The sequence below is a fragment of the Typopeltis vanoorti genome, chromosome 5 (genome assembly GCF_054136105.1).
Source record: "Typopeltis vanoorti isolate ZY-2024b chromosome 5, IOZ_Tvanoo_1.0, whole genome shotgun sequence".
NCBI lineage: Eukaryota > Metazoa > Arthropoda > Arachnida > Uropygi > Thelyphonidae > Typopeltis > Typopeltis vanoorti.
The window spans coordinates 59,874,661-59,899,383 of record NC_143553.1 but is presented as its reverse complement, the minus strand read 5'-3'; the positions used below and the strand labels follow the sequence as shown (position 1 = coordinate 59,899,383).

The window sequence follows — 24,723 nt, the reverse complement described above, 5'->3', positions numbered from 1 at the left end:
TGTCCTCTGCATCATTCCCAGAAGTCTCTGTGTTGTCTTCACAATTTTGGCGATGTGTCCCCTAAATTTTAGATCCTTATCCACTATCACCCCCAGATCTCTTATTTCCTCTACTTCCAACAATATATTCTCACCAAGCATAAATTCTGCATCCCATCTTTGTTTTTCCAAATTTTAAAACCTTACATTTTGCAACATTGAACTCGCATCCCCATTTGCTTGCCCAATCACTCAATTTATTCAAGTCTTCTTGCAAGGCCACAACATCTTCACTACTTTTTATGGTTCGTCCCAACTTTGCATCATCTGCAAACAACTGAATATCTCCATCCAAATCCTCGCCAATATCATTAATATACAAGTTAAACAGTAATGCCGCTAAAACAGACCCCTGAGGCACTCCACTAGTGACTTTCCTTTTCTTGGATATCGCACCCCCATACACAACTTGTTGATAGCTATCAGATAGCCAGTCTCCAATCCAATGCACTAATCTAATATCCAACCCCATCTGCTCAAGTTTGACTGTCAACTTTTCATGAGGCACTCTATCAAAAGCCTTTGTGAAATCCAAGTATATTACTGTGTATCCTTCTCCTCTGTCCAAGGAAGCAGTCAGTTTATTATAATAAGTAAGTAGATTACTAAAACACGACCCACCTTTAGCAAATCCATGCTGTCCATCAAAGATTATACCATTGTTGTCAATCCAACTCTGGATCCTAGTTCTCACAAGCTTCTCCAACAACTTAACCACAACACCTGACACACAGATAGGCCTATAGTTTGATGCTTGAGTTCGATCACCTCCTTTATGAAGTGGCACAATCTTGCCCTCCTTCCACTCTTTAGGGACTTGACCGAGTGCAAGACTCGTATTAAAAAAATATGTCAAGGCAGGTGTCAACTCTCTGGCACATTCCTTCAGAATACACGGTGATATATTATCAAGTCCCACAGCCTTATTTACATCTAGTTTACTCAACTCTCCAAACACCTCTTGCTCACTTACAGTCAGTCTCTCCTCCCCATCATCAACTGCTCTTAATCTCTCCATGAAGTCACATTCACAAGATGGAAAGATCTTTATGAACTGCTCATTAAGTATCTCCACCACACATTCTGCAACAGCTGTCTTTATACCATTTCCTCCAATCAATGTCATCCTTCCATAATCATTCTTTCTTTTGCTGGCTACATATCGAAAGGACTCCCTAGGATTCTTTTTAGCTTCATTAGCTAACTGCTGTTCATACCTCTCTTTAGCTACTCTCACCAACCAAGTCACCCTCCTTGCCTGGTCTTTGTAGACCTCATGAAATTGGTTACTTCCACTTCTCTTATGCTGCCTCCACAATGCCCTTTTTCTCTGTATTGCATGCTTAATCTCTTTATTCATCCATCGCACGCCTACCTTATTTAACCTTCTCACCCATGGTATACATTTAGACATTGCATCTACTAAATATTTTTTGAAAATCCCCCAAGCTGCATTGATCTCTTTTCCAGCTAACTCCTCATTCCATGCTTCACCTGCAAGCTGTCTCCTGAGCTCTTCATAATCACCCCCCTTGTAATTCCACATATACCCTTTTTTCACAGGGGTCCTTGCACTGCTGGCAACCACCCAAGTAATCACCTCATGGTCACTTTCACCATTTGGTGGATGATTTGATACCTCATTGATAATTACATCCTCCGATGAGATGACCAAATCCAAGACCCTTAATCCTCTTGTGCCATCTGTTACATACTGTCTGAGGTAGTTATCCCTCAAAAACTCATTTTCTTTACTTCCAGTTGCTATCTCTTCATTCCAGTCTATATTGCCATAATTAAAATCACCCATAATGATCACCCTTTTCTTATTTGCTTGGCTTATTTGACTATACATTTCACTATCACCACCATCCACATTACCAGGTCTATAACAACATCCCACCAAGTATTTCATTCTATTCACCTCTATCTCACACCATACTGCCTCAAAACCACTGGCCCCATTTCCCTCTTGCATCTCTACCTTGTATGGACATAACTCTTTCTCTATCATCAATAGCACCCCCCCTCCCTTTTTATCCCTTCTATCCTCACGAAACACATCATACCTTTCCATCTCTATTCCTGTCAGGATGTCATCCTCATCTAACCATGTCTCACTTATTCCGACAATCTCAGGGTGCACAGACGCAATTAGTGTAACCATTTCATCTGCCTTGTTTCTTATACTTCTAGCATTGGTGTACAAACACAACAACTCATTTCTGGATCTACAGCTAGTTCCACTGATACCACTCACTCGATGTGATCTCTCCATGCTGGACTGGGGCCATTTCCCTTTCTGCTTCTTCATTTTAGAACTCTTTGCAATTCCATCTGTTTCCTTTTGATCCCTGATCATCCCATTACTTTCCTGCCTACACATGCTCTCACCTCCTCTTAGAGCATCCACCTTTCTCACGCTGTGTATCCCTGTCCACCCTGAGCCTCCCCGTTTCCCTGCTCCTCTTGCACACCCATTCTCTCATTTTCTATACTCATACCACTCACTTCCCCATTCATTTCCACTTCTTCAATCTCTCCTGTCTTACTCTCCTGCTCTTCCACATCACTCCCCTCTCGATCTGATTCATTCTCTTTATTCACTTCACTTTCCAGCAGCAGTCTCTCCAAGCGACTCGCACCATAACCACTCAAATGCAGTCCATCGCTCCCATACAGCTCACTTCGTCCCTCAAACTCATTCCACACATTAACAAACTGTACTCCCATCTCCTCACACATTTCAGCCAGAATATCATTCATAATCCTTGCTCTCTGCCTCATTTCACCACAATCATACCTAGGCAACACACTGACTATCCTTCCTGTCACACTATTCTCCTTTATCTTTCCAAGCAGTCTAAATATATATAAGTGACTACTATGATACAAGAGTGACATGTGATGGTGCAAGTATACTGAAATTGCCATCCTCTTGATTTGTTAGCATATATCAACATTTACAAGAAAACCCAACTTTGTTGCTGGATGTGGTTGTAATTACAGATGAATTGTAGCTAATGTTACGAGGCTAGTATATTTTGTGTGCATGAGTGTGTGTTTTTCATCCAGTTTGCTTTTATTATTATTATTTATTAATCCCCAAACTGGCCTTGACATGTTTACATGTCAATAATTAGAATATATGTGAATTGCTTTGAAGTTATTATTATTGCTGAAAAATACCTCCAGGGAGTCATAGACTCATCCATAGAGGCCACATATGACATAGGAGTATAGATAATGTGGATGAATTCACATTATCTACACTTTTGAACTCTAAAGGATAGGCTGTTCCAGTCTCATGCTGCTCTGAAAGAAAAAGTGTAGTCAATTATAGAATTGTTAAGAGCCTCCGTAGCTCAGTCAATATAGGTGAAGTCTTTTGGTTGGAAAGATCTCAGTTCGCCTCACATCATGGACAGGAATCAGACTTTATCTGATTTTATCTTATTTATCTTTATCTTTCTGATTTTTATCTGGTCTCTTTCGATTAAAGGTGAGTTAACCGGTCTCATATGGAGGTAGAAGGTTTTTTTCAACTGGAAACCTGGGTTTTTCATCCCTCAGAACAGGCAATCCGGTCCTGTGAACATGCATGGATCTACAGTCATAAAATACATACATAATCCCTCATTAGGAGGGCTCAACCTGTCCTAAGGAATGGGGAAAAGAAGGGGGGGGAACCCCATACAAAATAAGTAGAATTGTTAGTTCAAGGTAAGTTTGGGGGGGAGAGATGAGATGACTTCTTGATGTCCATGAAAGCAATCCTATTATCAAGATATGTTCACCACTGATCTGTTTAGTCTGTGCATTCTGGTTGGCCAGAAATAAGCTGGGTAGTCAAGGTTTGGCTCATCAGTGTATCTATTTGTATACATGTTTAGAATAATACATGTGCTGAATGAATGTATTATTCTAAATATTCAGAATTGGAGGGCATGTACAAGTTGTTGTTAACATCTTACCTCCAAGGTGGATGGAATAGAAGAGAATGAATAGCAGGTTTGGTGTGTTTGCAGTTGCACAATAAATGGGTGCTGGGCAGCTGCAACTCTTGTATTAACAGGTGCAACACAAAGCGGAGGAATGATGGTTGCAAATTCACTGGGGCAGTAACCATGGAAGTATCTGTAGAATAGATACTTCCATGGTTAACTACATTTGTGAGATAGAGGTTAAAGTGAGTCTCTGAGAGAGATAATTTATTATTATTATTAAGAGAGACCTCCAGGAAGTTAGGGGACTCATCGAGGGAGGCCACATACTACACACACCAGCTATCATACTTATTCTTGAATTCATTCAGACTGCTTGCACTCACAACATCCAATGACAGTCCATTCCAATCCCGCACCACCCTATGAGAGAAAAATCAAGCCCTCATCCACTTCTTAGTGGTATTCATTCTCAGCTTCCAAGGATGCCCCTGTCCTTTCCCCACCCTCCATAAATTGAAATTCTGTATGACCCTTTCAGAAGTTTGTAAGTCTCTTACTGCAGTCTACAAATTCTCAATTTGTCTTCAAATTCAGTGTTCTATGTTCTACAATCCTGATATCATTTTTGAGCCTAATTGCAAAGCCAATGGATTGCATCAAGGATTTTAAGGGAGGTTTTAGGTGCCCACCTCAAACGTGTGCAGTTTTCTAAACATGGATGAATTTGTATATAGTGAAGAGGTTTGTTGGGTGTAAAATAAGTTTTTAAATGAAAGAGAATGCCATGTTTCTTGGATGCTGAGGAAGCTATTGATATAAGGTAATATGTTTATGCCAAGAAAGACTGGAGGTAAACATTAGTCCAAGCTTAGTGATCTCATCTTGGATGGTGATTTGTGTATTCTGAGAGTAAGGTTAGGTAAGCTAGGATCTCTTTTTGCACAAGAAAAGGCAGGTGCAACACAAAGTGACCTTAAACATTGATCTACATACTCTCCTCCAGTGGGAAGAGGACAACATTGTTATGTTCAAATGCATGGTTTGTCAAATTAGTAGGATCAGTGGTCCTATTGTCTGCAAATTTGTGGGTAGGTATGGGGATTAGTGGTTATTGTAAGTAATTTGTGTACAGAAGAAAGAGTAGGTATTAGGAGAGAGCCTTGAGGTACTCCAGCATTGGTGGTGATGCTCACACAGGAAGCCATCTACCATGACTTTCAGAGAAATCATGCGAAAAACTAATTTCTGGCCGGTTTTTAATTCATTTAAATATTAACATCCCAAAAGCCACTATGAATAACACGCTCAAATGGACGCAAACACTTGGCTTGCGCCCTTCGTAATTTAACCTGATCATTTAAGTTAAGTAAGAAGTAAAGAAATCACATCACAAAAGCCAATAGCAGTAACGCAAATACCCACGGCCATTGAAAGCTAACCTGACCATTTAAATGCAGTAGAGCCATTATACACAAAGCCGCAGGCAAAACGATTTTTCCTTAATATCACATTTCCCCACTAGACGTATTTAACTTCTACACTATGGTCCCAGAGTGTGATTATGGATTGTGATGTATGAAGTTATTTCATAATGTTTTAGTTAAAATTTCAATTTTAGACAGAGAGTCGTGATGTTTATTATAGTTATTTATTTCATCAAAATAAAATAACATAAAAAATTAACTGAATAGACTGATTTTGTTTTTAAAGTTTCATGAAATTCATGTTTTTTTTTTCCTTCTGTTTTGATATGAGCTACGATTTCATTTTATCATTTTCCATATCTTATACGGGGATTACTCTGTTTCCCTTAGACTGCTTTCTGTTTTAAAGTTTCGTGAAAACGTTACCACTCATTTTTGTAAATTACCTGTTTGCATGTTGTTTTTTGTGCTTTCATTTAAAGTATTAAAGCATACATAATTATACTCCTCCAGGTAGTCCAAGGACTCATCGACGGAGGACAATTTTACATCATATCTCCCTCTGAAAACGCACATACACGAAGGTACTCAGAACATGTAACGGTAGCGTATTCCAAGCCCTTACCAACCAAATAAGATGAAGCTTACGATATTGATATTTTTAAAATGCAAATACAGCCATGGTATTAGACGGGAATTAGCCCGTGTATTACGAGAATTTACAAGGGAAATAACACTCTTTTGACCAAGCTGTTTCATTTAAGTCTTAGCTCTGAAAAGTGACAAAGGAGGAGATGGGGGGGATACGAAATGGTTTAATGCATAAAGTTCTCTCTAAAACAGAAATTTCTAATTAGATCATTCAGTATGCCGGAAGTTCGGATTAAGGTTTTGGAGAAGTTGCTAAAGACAGAATTCAGGACTTGGTGGAGAGGATTATGATACTCTATTGTTGTCAGCAGGGATATTGAAGAACACAGTGACAAGCAGGAATAGAGAGGTTATTATTCCTCTTTATAAGGTATTAATAATGCCATATTTGGATTACTCTTCACGGATCTGGTCGCCCGGATTCCTTGGGGGATGAGATGTGAAAAGGATCCGGAGACGTAGCAGTACCTAACAACAGTAATACGGCTAATAAAAATATTAGTCAAGCAGTCGCTTCCAAATTGCAGCTAATCCATCCTGGTTCATTTTTTTTTTTTTTTTTTTTTTTTGCATATGATGTTTTATTATGGGATACATACAAACTTGTGTGATTCCAAGATAATGTATAATATTAGACCTAGAAGTCCTCAGAAGGGTTTAATATGCAATTATGTTAGGTTTGAACTTCTTGAAGCACTCCTCCAAAGAATTTGAAGGTACCCCCCCCTTCCAACGAAGGTATAAAATTTTCTTTATGTACAGTTGAACAGTAAAGGTTAGTGGATTTAAATGAAGGGAGATGGGGGAATTGCGTATTAAGCCCATTGAAGAATTAAATATATAATTTAGATTTCGCCTTTTTTTTTTTTTTTTTAGCAGCGAAGAAAATTCGAGAACTTGTGATGATTTTCCCTTCCCTTAAGATAAAATTTTAATTTTCCATTCATTTGGCTAGATAGAATATAATCATGAAATAACAGATTAGTGAAATATGTGTTGGAATAATTTATATATTATTCCTTTAAAACTGCAGAACCCTGGATTTACAGTTCTGATTAAATTTTTTGTATTTCCAGTATGCTGAAAAAAAAAAAAATTCATGCAAGTCGAAAAACTCCTTTTCGATTGACATCTTTTCTGCTCAACGAAAACACTGGTCTTATAAAGCTTCGCATTTGTAAGGTCACTGTGATTTTATGCAAGCGAGCATCATGTTCTGAACAGTGGAATGCAGATACGCATCGTCGCACTTAGAAACATTTCTTATAGCCATAAATTGCATGAGAACTGAAGTGGCGAAGGAAACGAACGGTCATTCACTTTCTTCGTGTTTTTTTATTTATTTATTTATTTTTTTTTTTTTTATCGTTCAAACCAGTCTCTCTTTCTCTCCAGCACTTATCGGTTACTAAATTAAAATGTAAACTTTTGTATTGCTGCACTTCAGATGTCTTCTTTTTTGATAAAGACCTTATCTTAAATGCTATTCTCAAATATCCTGGCAAGAGAAATATTCCAGTGAAATGAAAGGAAAGTTATAATAGTATGGAATGCAATATAACTAAAATTATGAATATGCTAGTTGTAAAATGCTTAAGTAAAATTTTGTTTTAGAAAAATTTTTTCGTGTTATCTTATTTTATAAATTTATTGCTTGTGGTTATCACATCGGTTCACAAGATAACTGAAACTAATACAGTATATACATAACTCCGAGTTTTCTTTGACTATTGATAAAATAGCTTTTTTTTTTGTTGCGAAATTGATATTATTTGCTTCAAACAAAAATGAACAAAATTTCAAAAAGGCTTAAATATATACATATGTACCTTTTATCATAGTTTTTCCGAAATAGAAAGATTTTCGTTCTTCGTGTATTTCATTAAGCGGTCGAACACAAATACTAGAATAGTAATCCTTGCCGAATACACAAACACGAGTGAAAGATCAGTAGCTCTCAGTTTGCTGTCCGTCATCATACAGCACGAACTGTGATCGTTTGTTTCCAAAATCGGCTCTTATGAAAAATACATAACATTTGAATTACTTTCCACGAATTCCAGACAAACATTTTTTAAATAATAATAATAATAAAAAAAAACAGGGGAGAGAGATACGCAAAATCTGATTCCTGGATTTTTAGAGACAGCCCAGTAACCCTGCCCTTTTAGTCGTGTTTATTTGTCGAGGAATACAATATTAATATTTTGAACATCTCTTATGTGATCAATATGTATAGACAGTTCGTTGTTTATCATTTTCTAACATACCAGAAAACAATGTACATCAGGTGTTATAACAGTCTAACACAATTAGTATTTCATGACTAGATTCCTATCAACAACTTTCTCCTATATCTCATTTGTCGAGCTGATTTGATTAGGTCTTACTTTTCGATAATCTCAAGTACTCCTAAATGCATCAGCCAGTCAAAATATTAATTGTTTCTAATTTGCTATCTTTCATCCCCAATCCAGTTTCAGCGGCCATATCATCTGTTCACATCCCATTTTTCCTCCCTCTCATATGAGTTAGAAAAAAAACAGTTGATCAACTTTTGATGAATTGTTTTTATCAACTATCTCGTACACCGCTAGCTTAGTGTTTAACTTTGTTTGTCTCTTCTTCCACACATATGAATCTTGTTGTTTGAAGCCTATTACTGCAACGCTAGTAATACATTTTCATGTGGCAGTGAGTTTGACGCCATCTGGTGCGAGGTGGAGTTTAACAAGATCAAATGCACCTCTCCTTGTGTGCAAGGGCCGAATCCTGCTGGAAGGTCAGCTGCCTATCCTGAAACAAGGTGTTCAGGAACCGTACCACAGGTTTCAACACGGTATCTTGATACACTTTGGCAGAGGTTTTAACCCTCTCTTTGTCACAGAAATGCAACTGGGATACTTCCTGATACGTTCATCCCCACCAAACCATCACTGAAGTGGGGTGATCTCTGAATCCTGGGTGCTATAGCATGTGCTGTGCGACTATAAGGAGCATATACCTGATTGTTTTGGCGGCTAAACGACTTTTCAATGGTGAAAATCTTCACATCTGTGAAGAGGATATTTCTTATGTTCGTGTACTGCCGGAGAAGGGCCTTTGATTTAATCGCCCTCAGCCGTAAGTCGTGGTGTTAGTAAGTGTCCAGTAGAACGACAATAGGCTCTCACCCCAAGGTCATCAGTTAATCATCAGTATAACACCTGATGTACACGTGGCTGCATTCCACCTTGCGAAGCGCTATTACAGCTGTACGGTTCTCATAATCTCCCCACTGTATATTAACCCGTACAGGTAGACAATAACTCTCTCTCTCTCTACTGATAAATACCCGAATTGTGGCTGCGCACATCGCCAGTAACGGAACCGGACTCCCGCAATCCTGTGGGCAGCGCTGACCTGTGCGGTAGTTGTAACACTATTTATGGGAAAATTGCGTATTCTCTAATTTTGAATATCTTTCCTTTATTTGCACTGTGTGTGTGTGTGTGTGTGTGTGTGTACGCACACATTTAATTCAGAGATTTTCCACCAAAAAAGAAATTTTCCAATTTTAAAAATGAGGAGAAAAGTTCGTTTTTCTGTCTTATACATTTTTTTCAGAATATCCTACATGGATGGCCCCCGTGTACTGCCGGATCTGAGTTAAGGTCACAAGATTGTTTCTCGACGTGATGTGTAAAAATTCATTTCAATATCCTGATAATCCTTTCTAAGATTTGCAAGCGAACATGGAGTATTCGTTTCATCATTCTGTTTATCCGCCGCACTGGCGGATAATACATAATCTTTACATGAAGACCAAAATATTTTTTCACTGCGCCACTGACTTCACTGTATTTACTCAGTGGGCATCAGTTATTTTAATTGCGCATAGTGAACCAATATCGCAATTATCTTCCCTCACTGTGTGCTTGTATGTAATACAAATGGCAGTGGCCAACCACTATAGAGATTTAACATTATGTTGAATATTATCGTCCGCCAGTTTTATTCGAAGGACACATACTACCATACTTCTGATTCCAGCTAATGAAAGATTAGATGGACTAATTTTAGTCTAGATTAAAAATAGAAATTACAGAAAAAAAATGAAGTCTAGATTTGAAAATATCGACAATAACGACTCCCTACTGAAAAAAAAAAAAAAAAGTTTTTTTTTTCATAGACATCTCTACAGGTCATTCCTCTTAACTAAATTTAAAATATTTATTTCTCATTGCTTCAGACACCCTAAAAATCCAGCTAAATCTCTCGAAAAATTAAAGGGGGGAGGAATGGTTTGAAGTAGTTGCGTTCTCCTCTCGGTATTTCCAATCGTTCAACCGATTTCCATCAACTTTGGTATATTAGTTATGTTTCTTCATTGTTTATTCTCCTAAGAATTTCAGCTCTGGCAAAATGACGAATTGTAAGGGATAGGTTGGTTTACCTACTTCACTGACACCTTACACATTATTGCTCAACAGATCATCATTCTTAAATCAACATTTCTTAAGAAAATTTTAGCTAAATCGGACTGAAATAAAATGGAGGATCGTCGGATTGCTTCTCCCGAACACACTTCTACACCACTGAGAATTTTTACACGATCTGAGCAAACTGAAGGGAGAGATTGGAAAGAAGGAAGACACACGCTTCATCATTTAACCGATTTCGATCAGTTAGTTATCGATTAGTTTTTTACTATTTCACTAAAAAAAAAAAAGAAGTGAATCAAGTCCTAAAAGCAGGGGATTAGATGTAATTTAGAAGTGCAGACTGCTGATATTGCAAATAATGCAACTTTCTCTGAAATTCTGCAAATCTGGTAGATTCACATCCACCTTGTATCACTTTTGATATCTGTCTGTAAGCCATCCACTGATCCAAGTCGAGAGTTTATATTCCAATCCCATATTCTCCAGTTTATGCAACAGACTTTCATAACAATAACGTTAAGGTGATTGTTAATAAATTTATAGTATTACAAACTGTAATAACTATAAACAAAGTAGCCATTTGCAAATTGCACAAATCTGCACTTGTAAATTGCAGTCAATATGTTTCATATGTGATTTATTATTATTTTTAATATATTACATGAAAGTCTGTTGCATAAACTGGAGAATATGGGATTGGAATATAAACTCTTGACTTGGATCAGTGGATGGTTTACAGACAGATATCAAGTGATATGAGGTGGATGTGAATCTACCAGATTTAAGGTGACCAGTGGTTGTTACCTCAAGGTTCAGTCCTTGGCCCATTGTTGTTCAATCTGTACATTATTAATGACATTAGAAAGGGTCTAATAGATGTGCAGTTGTTTGACGCAGATAGGCAGGGCAATCAGGGATGCTACTGTTATCCAGCACTTACGAAATGATTTGAATAGGCTGGAAATTTGGGCTAACGAAAATGGGTGTCAGTTTAATGTTAACAAGTGTAAAGTTTTGCAGTTTGGCGTGATGAGATTTCCAGCGGCATATTATATTGGCGAAGTTATGCAACAAGAAACTGATGGCTAGGGATCTTGGCGTAATGGTGGATAGGAATTTGAAGTTCAAAGGTCACATAGCAAAAGTTGCAAATACAACTCAGAGGATAATTGCAATATTGAAGCGAGCCTTGACATGTAAGGATAAGGAAGTCATTTTGCCTCTTGATAAAGTCATACCTGGATTATTGGACGTAGATTTGGTCTACTGGGTTCCAAGGGGATAAGGAAGCTGTGCAAAGGGTGCCAAGAAGAGTTACAAAGATTATATCGGTATTATGTAATTTAGATTATGAGAACAGATTGTTAGTATGTTGATTACAAACTCTGGTTAACAGGAGAATGAGGGGTGATATGATAGAGATCTATAAACTTTTGAATGGGTGTTATAGGATATCTTCTGATGAAATTTTTCGTTATGTGGAAGATGGGGAGAGAACACAGGGGCATCCATGGAAGTTAAGTTTGTTCGCAGTCAAGAAAGGGGTAGGAACTAGGTTTTTCTCTCACAGAGTGGTGAGTGGGTAGAATAGTTTGCCTTTAGGGGCTGTGAGTGCATCTAATGTGAGTGAATTTAAAGAAATGTATTTAAAGGTAGGTGGGTTGGGTGGTTTATAGCCTCCCTCAATGAGTTCTTGACTTCCTGGAGGTCTCAAATAATAATAATGATACTACTACTACTAATAATAATAAAAAGTAAAGGAGATAATGCACACATTAATAAAATTAAATTCAACCCCCACCTGATTTTCCCACGATTTTGATGATTCGAAGCGCAATCGCAAATACTATACAACATATCTTTTTCGTTTGGAAATACACGGTTTGAATCCCGCGTAGGACAAAGAAGAATATTTCAGCTCAATGTATGGTCATCTCGTGTGGATATAGCAGAGTTAGGCTTTTTAAGTACTTTGTCTGTGTTGGGGTGAATTAACAGATTCAATACTTGTCTCGTAGCCGTGATTTCAACTGAACCTAATACTCAACATATTTGAAAGTGAACTTCTCCGAGCTTCTTTCGAAATTCATTTATACAGTACTTGATTTTCAAAACTATAAACGTGTACATGTACGTCCTTCCTTATTTGCTTTGCAGATTTTTCCTATATTGGGAAATTTCATTTCCAGTAAGCTACTGCTATTAAACAACTAATTTTAATCCCCAAGTTAGCATAAACTGTCATTACACCTGCTTTTTATATTTGTCTAATTTCAGTATAAATCGACTAAGACTTCATTGTACAGAAGTTTTTATCGTAATATGATTCGTCGACAGTCAAGAGGTCATCTTATTATTTTTTATTTATTTTAATTTTGTTCCGAATATAGCTTTTTATAGATATTGCACTACGTATTACTTTTGCATTGCAGAAATGTCATTAAAAAAAATAAAAAATCTCTTAAGTGAGTCAAGTATTGAGAAAGCAGAAAGGCGTGGCTTCAGTTTAGGAACAACAACTTGACTGTCATTATTTTTATTAGTGATATTATTGTCTCTGTTGATATGGTTAGTGCTCTAATTTGGAGTGTAATTTCATTCCCAACAATTAAAACAGTCAGCCAAATATAACTGACTTGCAGCGTTCTCGGCTGGCTTATTATTATTCCGAATCCTTTTGCAAAAAAAAAAAAAAAAAAAAAAAAAACATCCAGTTATGGGGGGGGGGGGGGGAATATGTCCAATCATTTTGCGAATATGAGCTATAATGAAAAACTATATCATGCACATTTGAACTTAGTACTGGTTTAACGACGAAAATTACTGTATTACCGTGCCCATTGCTAAATACTAAGTTAGGCACGTTCTTGTAGGTAGGAGCAGATTTTCGCATAAGCTAGACAAGCTACAACTGAGGATTTCACATCACGAGGGGGGGCCTTGCCTAACTACAGATATAATCTAAAAATTTACTCACTAGAGAAAGGGGGGGGGGAAGCTTTTCAAAATTATAGCTTAGAAGCCACAACTACTGTATACTGTACATATACAGTATATATATGTAAATGATCACGAAATACATGAATCGGTGTATTTCGTAATAGCATTAGACTAGTCCTAGACGAAGTTTTATTTATTTATTTTTACGATAGAACGATTTGAATTTTTTTTTTCCTTTTTCGCTATAGTTGTCAAAATTATCAAATTTATTTCGTTTGTATTGTCAAAACGATTCAAAACCAAAATACCTCCGCCACGACTTGATCGAATTTAATGAAATTCGGTATTTAGGACATTATTAAAATTTGTCGTTTCGGTTGGACCTCTTAATTATTATCAGAGACCTCCAAGGAGTAAAAGACTCATCGAGGGAGGCTATAAATCACCCACATCACCTGTCATACCTTTTAAACTTATTCGCACTGGATGCACTTATCTCTTCAACAGGCAAACTGTTCCACTCAACTACTCTGTGAGAAAAAAAATATATCTCTCATCCCTTTCTTAACTGCACAGAAACTCCACTTCCACGGATGCTCCCTTGTCCTCTCCCACCTTCCATATTACGAAAATGTTCATTAACGATATCATATAATACTCTTTCAGAAGTTTATAGACCTCTATCATGTCACCCCATTTTCTCCTGTCTACCAGTGCATGCAGTCCACATACTCTCATTCTATCCTCATCATTTACATTCCATAATTCCGATATCATATTTTAACCAAGGCCGTCATAAGTCACTAAGGCGCAGCAAGTTTTGAAGGGTGGAAGATCCCAGCAAAATTGTATCTCAACCATAAAATCTCCTTTTTTTTTTTTTTTTCTTGAATTTTGGAGCGGCAAAATAGTGCTTGTTTAAGGGTGACATATTCGCCAACATCAGTTCTGTTTTGTAACTCTTTTCCCTAATTTTAATGGCAAAATATGTAAAATGATGCAAAATTATGTTTACAACGCGTTTGCCAAAAGTGGCTCTAGGTACTGTTTTTGGATTTGCAGCCTAAGTAACAGATATATACTGGCTCTGAGACTAATGTTGTCTGTTAAGTGTTCTTTTATCTGTTTTTGCTTGAGGAAAAACCCTTCTCCCACGCATGAGATCAGCTAACTTGGCCTCTGTTAAAGCTCCTCGCAAGATTCTTCACATTTTGTTAATAACTGTTAAAGATAATGCAAAATTCTCATTAGATTTTATTGATCGCTATATATTTATTCCTTGTTACAAGGACATCATCCGATCGATTGACAGTAATTCAAACATAGACACAGTATTATTACTGATTTAAGTCACATCTGACTAAACAGGAAAATACACCGAGTTCAAGAAAAATTCTTGTTAGCTTTTGTAATTCAAATAAATGGTTCTAATAATTATCCATTATTACAAAATAAATAAATAACCAGTCATGATTTACTTCCCAAAACTTTAAGATGGGCATGCGGTTAAGAACGATTGGGATTTGGACGGTGTCGTCAAGTTTCACAAGAAACAGTTATCAAATTGACATCTACTGGAGTGCAGAATCTTGGTTTGGTTCCAAACAACTTTGTATCTGGTATCAATGGCATGGGACGCAAGTCCAGATGTATCCGATTCCAGGAATTTGTAGTCCTGATGTGATTGATGAATTAGGATTCTAATTTCAATATAGCGGCTGCCTGCTTAAAATAACGGTCAACACGAGTAGTATTTCATAGACACGGGCAAGAAGGAAGGGGATTAGTTTATCACCCTTGGTGCTGTAGAAAAGAATTTCGAAATTACTTTGAAAATGGCGTAGATTATACTTGCGCATAACTCGTGCTATTTGTTCTTCTGATGCTCCTTTTGTAGTAAAGTGTGGAAACTCTCTTTACATTAGATTGTAAAGAGAGTTTCCACGCTTTACTGTACACATGTCTAGTACACATTTTCGTCCTTTATAAATGGCTATTTACTAAAGATTCTTCATATCTTACACAAGATTCGAACCCTGTTCTTTCTAATTAAAGGCATCGTCAATACGGCGTCAGTGCAGTTGTTATGATAATGATATTATAACAGTACATATTATGATAATGAATAGTGTCACTATTCAAGAATGCTATTACTAAACTCACATTTTTGTGATTGCAGTCATTTCCTTGTTCAGTTTATAAATTTACTGGATTGACGTGTTATATATTGCAACGGGTGTTGTTTTACGCTATGGGTCGTAGGTTGGGAACCACTAAGATGTTAGTCATCAGTCATTTTTCATTTGATAATTTTTAAAATATTACGCTTAATCTCGGCGACTGTGGGCCCTGAGCACCTGTTTGACGAATACGATACCAGTGTAGTAACAAATACATCATGACGTTCCGTTCCTATCAGCTTACATGTTAAATGTATCATGGCTAGACATCGCTGCATTAATTATTTGTGCAAACAATTTGTATCTTTAGAAAATGTTTGATTTTAGTATGATGTTTAATGAAATTATTCAGTGAAATAAGACAAAGAGCATATATATATATATATATATTTTAAACCAGTCTTTTTCAAAAATAAATAGCAGTGGTAACTGTATATACTTCTGCTAGACACAGCATTGTCAAATGAATAGTACTACCAAATTTTTCAGTAGGAAGTTTGAGCATGCGACGTCTGATGGCGTAAGACAAACTTCACATAAAAGTATGATCTTCACACATATCCAAAAATATTCATAACAAGAACTGTAGATATTATGTAGTGGTAAGTCAACTTAGAACAATGGATGGATTAGTCTTTCCAGTTACCTAAATACATGTACAGTTCTTAATTACCGCTTAACTGAATACATGACTCAGTTCAAGTAGGACTGCTCCTTGGTTAAATACTTGCTTGATCACGTTTACTGATATTTAATTGGAGATTTTTTTTTAAATTTCTTATTTTTATTCTGGATGTCAGACAAGCATATTTGTTAATTTACTGTCATTTTTTTTATGCGACTCCTACCCACGAATGGTTTTAAACCTTAAGTGCAATAGTATCATGGGTGTTTTTTTTTTTTTTTTAAATTTATTATTTTTAACACAATCCTGAAATTCTTCCCAGAGAACAAACATGGAACATTTTCATGCCACTTCAGGTCTCCAGGAAGCGGAGATGTGGTCTCATACCGGAGATAAAGTTCTCTCCTGCGTGCCCACGTAAGAATTCAAACCGCAGTCCGTAGGTTAGAGGGCAGGAATGCTCTCCAGGCGGCCACCTTAGGCTGAGTACTTAAGTTTTTTGCTGCTGATCATTGTCTCGATATAGGAGTATACACGTATTATTAAATAACCTTAATACAACTGACATTAAACTTTTCAGCTTACAAGCTGTTCACTATCAGTAAAGCAAACTCAGGAATTTATTTTATTTTATTTGTATTTATTTATTTTTTAGATTTGGCAGTTTTAGTTGGGGATGAAAATCTTAATACCAGTTTTGAATAATTTAAATAATATTAATACAAATCAGTCAATGATTAGGCGCATGGAATCACTGTACACGTATTTACATTTATCCATTAGTTAAATATATTAACTAATGTATATGGTTTATTACAACATAGCTGGTAAAACATTATTTACCAATATATGGTATGAAATATTGATAATAAAATAATAAAAGATTTATTACTTGACACCGTCAAGGAGTCCAAGGACTCATATCTGCCTTTTTTTTTTTTACTTGCTGTGTTATGATAAGCCAATGAAGTTTGAACTGAAATATATATGACTTACCACAAAAAAATTATTATATGACACCTCGATACTTCGCTGGAGTCCACTCTGCATACAGCCGTGTACAGTACTTACGCTTGTAAATTGCGTGTGTTTCTAGTCAATTTGCTTGTTTTGAGGGACTAAAATTTCTAGTTTCCGAGAAGGAAATACGCTGCTACTGGCGTATATGACTGGCAACTAACTTGAAGTTAAAAATCTCAATGAAGATTTCTCCTGTCAAGACGAGAATCGAATCCAAGTCTTTTTTTTTTTTTTTTCTATTGAATAATTCATTTGTTTATTGCTTTTCGTCTTTAAGTAATCTCTTGTTCAGAGGGAGAGAGAGTTCAAAATATGGGCTTCCGAAATCGAACTGTGAGACACTCGATATGTCTGTCAGGTTTACTAATTAGGTGTACAAATTGCTTTTTTTAATGTTGTTATTGATAAAATCTCCAGCTGTTACAGAGTGACACATGATCAGCAGTTCAGAACTTGTGTATTAAATTCTTGTCTTATTCAAAGTGATATCCAGTGGCCACCAAACCGACTATGTAGGCCTGATGACACTCCTTTCTGACATATGAAATGATGACGCCGAACATACTTTTTTTCGAACGATTTCCGCCGGGATTGGATTGTAACCATTAATTACGAAATAAACGTGAAGCAAGACTGCCAGTTTGTCCCCTCCACAGCACAACTGCAAGATGGAGTGTTTTGCTCTTTAGATACAGCTGCAATTGTATGATACACTGCATCCTATTCGTATCCCTCCGCTACTACAGATCTTCAGAAATAGTGTTCTTCCTTAGGTTTTGAACACAAAATAAATAAATAAAAATGCTGATTGTCACTCAGCGGATAACACAAGCATTTGTTGGGTTGGGAATGTAATTTCCCCATCAAAATACCTGTGCATTTTGCATAAGAAATGCACGAAACTTTCAGAGGCTTATTTTTTACTACGCATTTCAGAATTTAAGAAAAGTTAAATTAATGCAAGATTTTAATTTCAGTATTTTGTCATCTTAAAATGATCTAAAGATAAATTAAATTTTCTCTTTTAAAAAGGCAAAACCTTCTATATTTTCCCCCCTGAGACCTATGTATTTTATTTATTGTGACTTCAGTAATTACATATATAATCCCACAACTGTGTTTTGAAACAAGGTAAATCAGGGTCGGATTTATACTTCTGGGGACCCTTAGGCGCATCATTATTATGAGACCTCAAAAGAACAAATCTATTTCAGTTAATCAAATTCATACTTTATTTTTTTTTAGTTTATTGAAAATAAAAGTCGACATTTCTGTAATAACTCATTTTAATAAAATAAAAATAACACAACATTGGTATACATATATCTGTATTTAAAAAAGTATAAAAATAAATCGCTTCAAATTTAAATTAAAAAAATTAATAACTAAATACATTTTGGAAAATTATGGAGACAACTACCGTGTTTGAGTAAAACTTTAATTTAATATAAACCAAAATCCACATTCGACGTTTCGACTCATATATCAAGGTCATCTTCTGGAGCATATATACTATACACGGAGAAACAAGCTGCACTACAATTTACATGGTTTGTTAAAGTTACTGACCAACCGTTACAACAATTATTGGCCTGACCTCTGGTGAAAAAAAATAAAATAAAATAAAACGGTAGTTGTCTCCATAATTTTCCAAAATGTATTCGGATCACCGTGTAAGCCTAAAAGAAAGGATTAATAACTAAAATTTTTTTTTTTTCTGGCTTTGGTTTTAGCAAATATATCTATAGTTTAATTATGATAGCTATATTAAATATAGCTATCATAATTAATCGAGTCCATTCAACATGATAACGACAGGTCACTTGTTTTATTTTGGTGCAAGTTGCTTCTTAAATATTTTTTTAATTCAGTTTCGGAACTGAAAATGAGCGTTCAGCACTTGCGTTTGAAATACACATCGTCAAAAATATTTTTAAAATTGTTTCTACGTTGAAAAGTAGACCTTAACCCATCTGTTATTTATACATTAATTTGTACATATTTTTAATCGAAGAATTTTAAATCCTTTTATCATTATTAAAAATTGCTTAACTTTATCAATAAATTTTTGTGAGTCAATGTCAGTCCTATAAGTTTGTAAAATTTTGTTAATACTAGTCTTGTAATTGTCTTGATCTATAGATGTCTTCAAAAAATGTCAAACATATCTAATGTCTAAATAGCTTTTTGCTCTTTCATTAATTTCAAAAATTTTCTTATTGCAAATGACATCAAAAGTATTAACAGTGAAATTTTCTTTCTTTCCCATGTAATATAATCTCATTGTTAGATTGTGAAACTTCGTCACACATTTTTTTTTTTTTTCGTTTTTTCACTCTTTCCTTCTCTTTAAATTTTATCTCGTCTGTTAATAAAAGTCGCTTCTTCATTTAAAGCAATAAAACTATTTCTTATATCAAAAATAAAACCAACTAAAGACTGTAACAAATTATTAGCCAATAACAAATCCATATCGGGATCTTGTAGAGATTTACTAGTAGCATTTATTCGTTGTACAATTTTGTCCCACACAACTGTTAAAATTGCTGTTTCTGAATTGTCGAAATGCTTAGCTAATGATGAGCTCTCTAATTTAGAAATAGGTTTTTCATGAGGAGAAATGGATATTTCACGTAATGCCTCTTTAATTTGTTTATATCCACGTTTCAAAGCCAGTATAGCGTCAGCTCTTGCGGACCACCTCGTTACACTTAATTTTTCTAAGTGAAACGAGGTAATTACCTCGTTTCACTACCGGTAATTACTTGAAAAGTAATTACAGGTATATACATTTTGAATAAAACAAAAATATTGCACTGCTTCCGCGGCATAGTTGCCAATTAAATTTAAGGAATGACTAGAACATGGTATATAATGTGCAGAGAGACTGTTTTTTCAGCCAGCTTGTAAACCTGTATAGACAGGTTTCATATTGGCAGCGTTATCATAGCTTTGCCCTCTGCACATTTTTATCTCCAAAGATAATTCTTCTAATTTTTTTTTTTTTTTTAAATACTACCTGAATAAAGGACGTGCAGCTCAGTGGAAGTCCTCTGCACTTGGCCACTTGAAATTAGACTTAGGTTCAAGTCTAGTCGCCGACTGGAGGACTTTTTCTAAACCTATTTTCGACCGGTTCCCGAGTTAGTCGATCTTTGGCACGGGCAGGCGGGGTTTTTTTCCAGTAAACTCAAGGAAATTGACCGTAGTACCCATATTATTTCAGACAGTAACATATCCTTTTAGGGTTAAGTACCAAGAGATGGCAGCACTTGTTTGCCAGCCTCTTCATCGATGGCTGCCTATAATTAGTCATCATATCTATCAGAGATAGATATGACCCATATCTATCTCTGATAGATGACCCATGTCTATCTATCATAGATAGACATGGGTCATCTATCTTTGATTGGCTACTGTTGGATATTAAACTGCCCACTCAGTCTCCAAAAGCTAGATAGGATAATAAAGCCTCGCCTACTTAAAAGGCGTTAGTTGATTTATTTTATTTACTCTTCTAAATATAAGGAATTATGTTGTGTAATACTGATGAACCTGATAAATGTTTCTGATAAAACTGTAAAACAGGAACTCACAAAGTTTACAGCAGCCTCTAATTTTTATATTATGAATTTAATAGTTCATAATTTTAGATGGAAAATATACTTTGAGGGACTTCTGAATGAGGAAAATGCAAGGACTCACAGAGGAGATGGGCAGCCCTCTGAGGGGATGGTGCAGAACATCAGTAGAATGGAAGTGACGGAGGCCATGAAGAGGATGAGAAATGGAAAAGCGGTGGGCCCCGACAGAATTCCAGTGGAGGCATGGAATGCAATGGGGGAAGAGGGAATTGACCTGCTGTGGGACCTGTTCATGAAAGTTTGCCAACAGGAAAATATACCCGAGGAATGGAGGGAGAGTACTCTTGTTCCCATCTACAAGGGTAAAGGGAATGCACAAGACTGTAAAAATTACAGAGGAATAAAGTTGATGTCCCACACAATGAAGATCCTAGAAAGGGTTCTTGATGGTAGATTGAGGGAGGAGGTGGAGATTGCAATGTCAGAATTTGGGGTAATGTACCTAAATATAATAGCTAGTTATTATTATTCGGGCCTCCATGGAGTCAAAAGACTCACCATGAGAGGTGTTTCCTAGGAAACACAGTCTGTTATACCACTCATTGATCGTTCTTGCTCTCACCACTCTATCAGACAATGCATTTCACAGTTCAGTTCAACCACCCCTCCATGCAAAGAAACCACTCCTCACCCTCTTGCTCACAGCTTCCTTTTATAACTTCCAGCGATGCCCCTTCTCCTCTCTCCTTCCCGCTGTTTCACCAAGCGAAAGACCTCCCCAGTGTCAACCCTGTAACTACTTCTCAACAGTTTAAGTCTCAATCATATCTCCTCTCCTTCACCTACCAAACTTTGCAGTCCACATTCCCTCAGCCAATCCTCATAACTAACATTGTACAGTCCTGAAACCATCTTTTATCTGCCATTGGTCATTATTGTTAACGTCTGCGTTGAATCAAGTATTATTGCAAAATAAGCAACTTCCTTAATTTCTGATATTAATATTTTTCTTGAGTAGGTCTGTGTAGCTCAGTGGATGCGGCATTTGCACAACACAGCGCTTGGCCGCACGAAGGAAGACTTGATTTCGAGTCTAGTCGGCGACTAGAGGAAATTTTTCTAAGCTTTTTTCCGACCAGTTCCCGAGTTAGTCGATCTCTGGCAAGTGGGTTTTTCGTCCCGTAAACTCAAGAAAATCGACCGTAGAACCCACATTATTTCAGACATTAAATACGAGTGTTAGGGACCACGAGATGGCAGCACTTGTTGAGCCGTCAGTCTTCACTGCGTGCCGCTTAATTAGTGATAGCCTTGGCCCAGCTATCTCTGATTGGGTACCAGTGGAGATCGAACTGCCCACTCAGGCTCCAAAAGTTAGATAGGGCTAAAAACGGCCTCGCCTACTCCCTATATATACGGGAATAAAAAGGTGTTAGCTGATTTTTTTTGTTGATATTTTTCTTGTTTTTTTAGCTATTATCGCTATGATTCATCACAAGTGTGGTAAGAAAGATAATTTGATCTGCCAGAACCACCTGTTGGCGTACATTTTCATGTGATGTTTTAAAAAAAATCATGAAATTCACTTTAATAATGCAAACACGATAAATAATTTCCACAAGAATCAGAAAAAAATATCATTTGTATTGCCTCTAAATGCTAGCTGTAGTTTACTTTGTAACTTAATGATAGCTATTATTCTTTTTTAAACCCCTCTCTCTAATAATTTTCTTCAGATTGTATTTGTTTCATCAATTTGACTATTTACGGAACTTCATTTTCTTTTGTGATATGTTCACATCGCTCGTATATGCTCAGTAGAACGATCCTGATCTTGTTCCATTCGCCTTTTTATGAAAATGTGATTCATTTACATTTCTGATATATTCTACTGCGTTCTGTGTATTCTTTTTTTAAATTTTTTGATTTTACCAACATTCTGAGGCATATTTATATTTTTTTCTAATACTAATTGACCACACTTTTATATCGGTAGGACAAGAGATAGATTGTTTGCTGGTAAGCACAGCCTCTGATTAAAACATTTCTTCAAAATCCTCTTGATTTGTTTCATTTACTTCTTTCTCTCCTATGTTTTCCACATTATTTTGATGTTCATTTTCACTTTCGTCTCTTCCTGATACTGATACCAGTGTTTCGCTTTCATTCCGAGAAGTTTGGGATACAACTTCAGGTATAAGAAATTCTTCATTTTCAGAAGAACGTAAGAAAGACAAAATTGTCCCATTTGGACTGTTTAGCTGTTTTTCCTTTTCTCTGAGAGGTTTTCTTTTGCTAACTTCGGATTCAAGTTTTCTTGGCATCATTATGTGTATTATACTAACAAATGCAGAATAAATATTAATTAAATCCAAAATAAACCAAATCAAATAAAAAATCAGCTAACGCCTTTTTATTCCCATATATAGGGAGTAGGCGAGGCCGTTTTAGCCTTATCTAACTTTTGGAGACTGAGTGGGCAGTTCAATCTCCACTGGTACCCAATCAGAGATAGCTGGCCAAAGGCTACTAATTAAGCGGCACCAGCGAAGAGAGACGGCTCAACAAGTGCCGCCATCTCGTGGTCCCTAACATTCGTATTCAATGTCTGAAATAATGTGGATTCTACGGTCGAATTTTATTGAGTTTCCGGGAGAAAAAACCCGCTTGCCCGTGCCAGAGATCGACTAACTCGGAAAGCGGTCGAAAAAAGGCTTAGAAAAATAAAAGCTAAAAAAAAAAAAAAAAATTACAAAAATAGAAACAGTAGTATCTTGGTTTTGTTAAAATAAATGAGTAAAAGCAGATTTTTTTATTTATTTATTTTAATAAAGCCATCGAAAAATATATTCTTACTGTCTGCGACAACTACTTTTTTAATCATATAATTAGGTATGTGCGCTTGTATACTGCTTTACAGGAGCACGCCAAGGGTATTTTATGCTCGGGTGCAAACGTTTATCGGCCGCTCCTAATACTGCATTGTCTAATCCAAATTAGATATTAACTATATAAAATGCTCTCCCCCGGTGCAGTTCATCCCTTGCACCCTCTGGTTGGCGTGGCCCTGCTGCTTTACAAATATTAGCCAAATAACGGTAACAACTATCTGTTACGCGTGCGTACGAACGACGCTTAATGACTTAATTTCAATTAGTTACGGCCATGCAATAGAACCTTAGAATAGAAAATAGCGATAAGATAAAAAAAAAAAAAAACCGTGCACAATTCTATTTCTATTCTTACTCTTCTACGTTTGTGTGAAATCTGTTGATATAGGGAACAACATAGCTGTTATCCCAATAGTTTTTTTTTTTCCCTTGCTGGTGGTACGCTCACGTACATGAATTTTATTCAATATAGCAGTTCCTGTTAGATTGTTAATCTAACAGTCTAACAGGAACAGGAACTGTAAAACAGGAACTCACAAAGTTTACGGCAGCCTCTAATTTTTATATTATGAATTTAATAGTTCATAATTTTAGATGGAAAATATACTTTGAGGGACTTCTGAATGAGGAAAATGCAAGGACTCACAGAGGAGATGGGCAGCCCTCTGAGGGGATGGTGCAGAACATCAGTAGAATGGAAGTGACGGAGGCCATGAAGAGGATGAGGAATGGAAAAGCGGTGGGCCCCGACAGAATTCCAGTGGAGGCATGGAAGGCAATGGGGGAAGAGGGAATTGACCTGCTGTGGGACCTGTTCATGAAAGTTTGCCAACAGGAAAATATACCCGAGGAATGGAGGGAGAGTACTCTTGTTCCCATCTACAAGGGTAAAGGGGATGCACAAGACTGTAAAAATTACAGAGGAATAAAGTTGATGTCCCACACAATGAAGATCCTAGAAAGGGTTCTTGATGGTAGATTGAGGGAGGAGGTGGAGA

General features: G+C 36.4%; 2 protein-coding genes across 2 annotated transcripts in view; one reads left to right on the top strand and one right to left on the bottom strand.

Annotated features, from left to right (window-relative positions):
- LOC150106457 (solute carrier family 68 member 1-like) overlaps window positions 1–7,981 on the bottom strand; it is an 89,543-nt gene extending 81,562 nt beyond the window's left edge. Inside the window, exon 1 of the mRNA XM_090393138.1 lies at window positions 7,891–7,981. The gene's annotated coding sequence lies outside the window, so the exon portion shown is untranslated. The remainder of the gene's footprint in view (window positions 1–7,890) is intronic.
- The window catches only part of LOC150106455 (disintegrin and metalloproteinase domain-containing protein 28-like), a 144,566-nt gene that overhangs the window by 10,489 nt on the left and 109,354 nt on the right, over window positions 1–24,723 (top strand). The window lies entirely within an intron of this gene.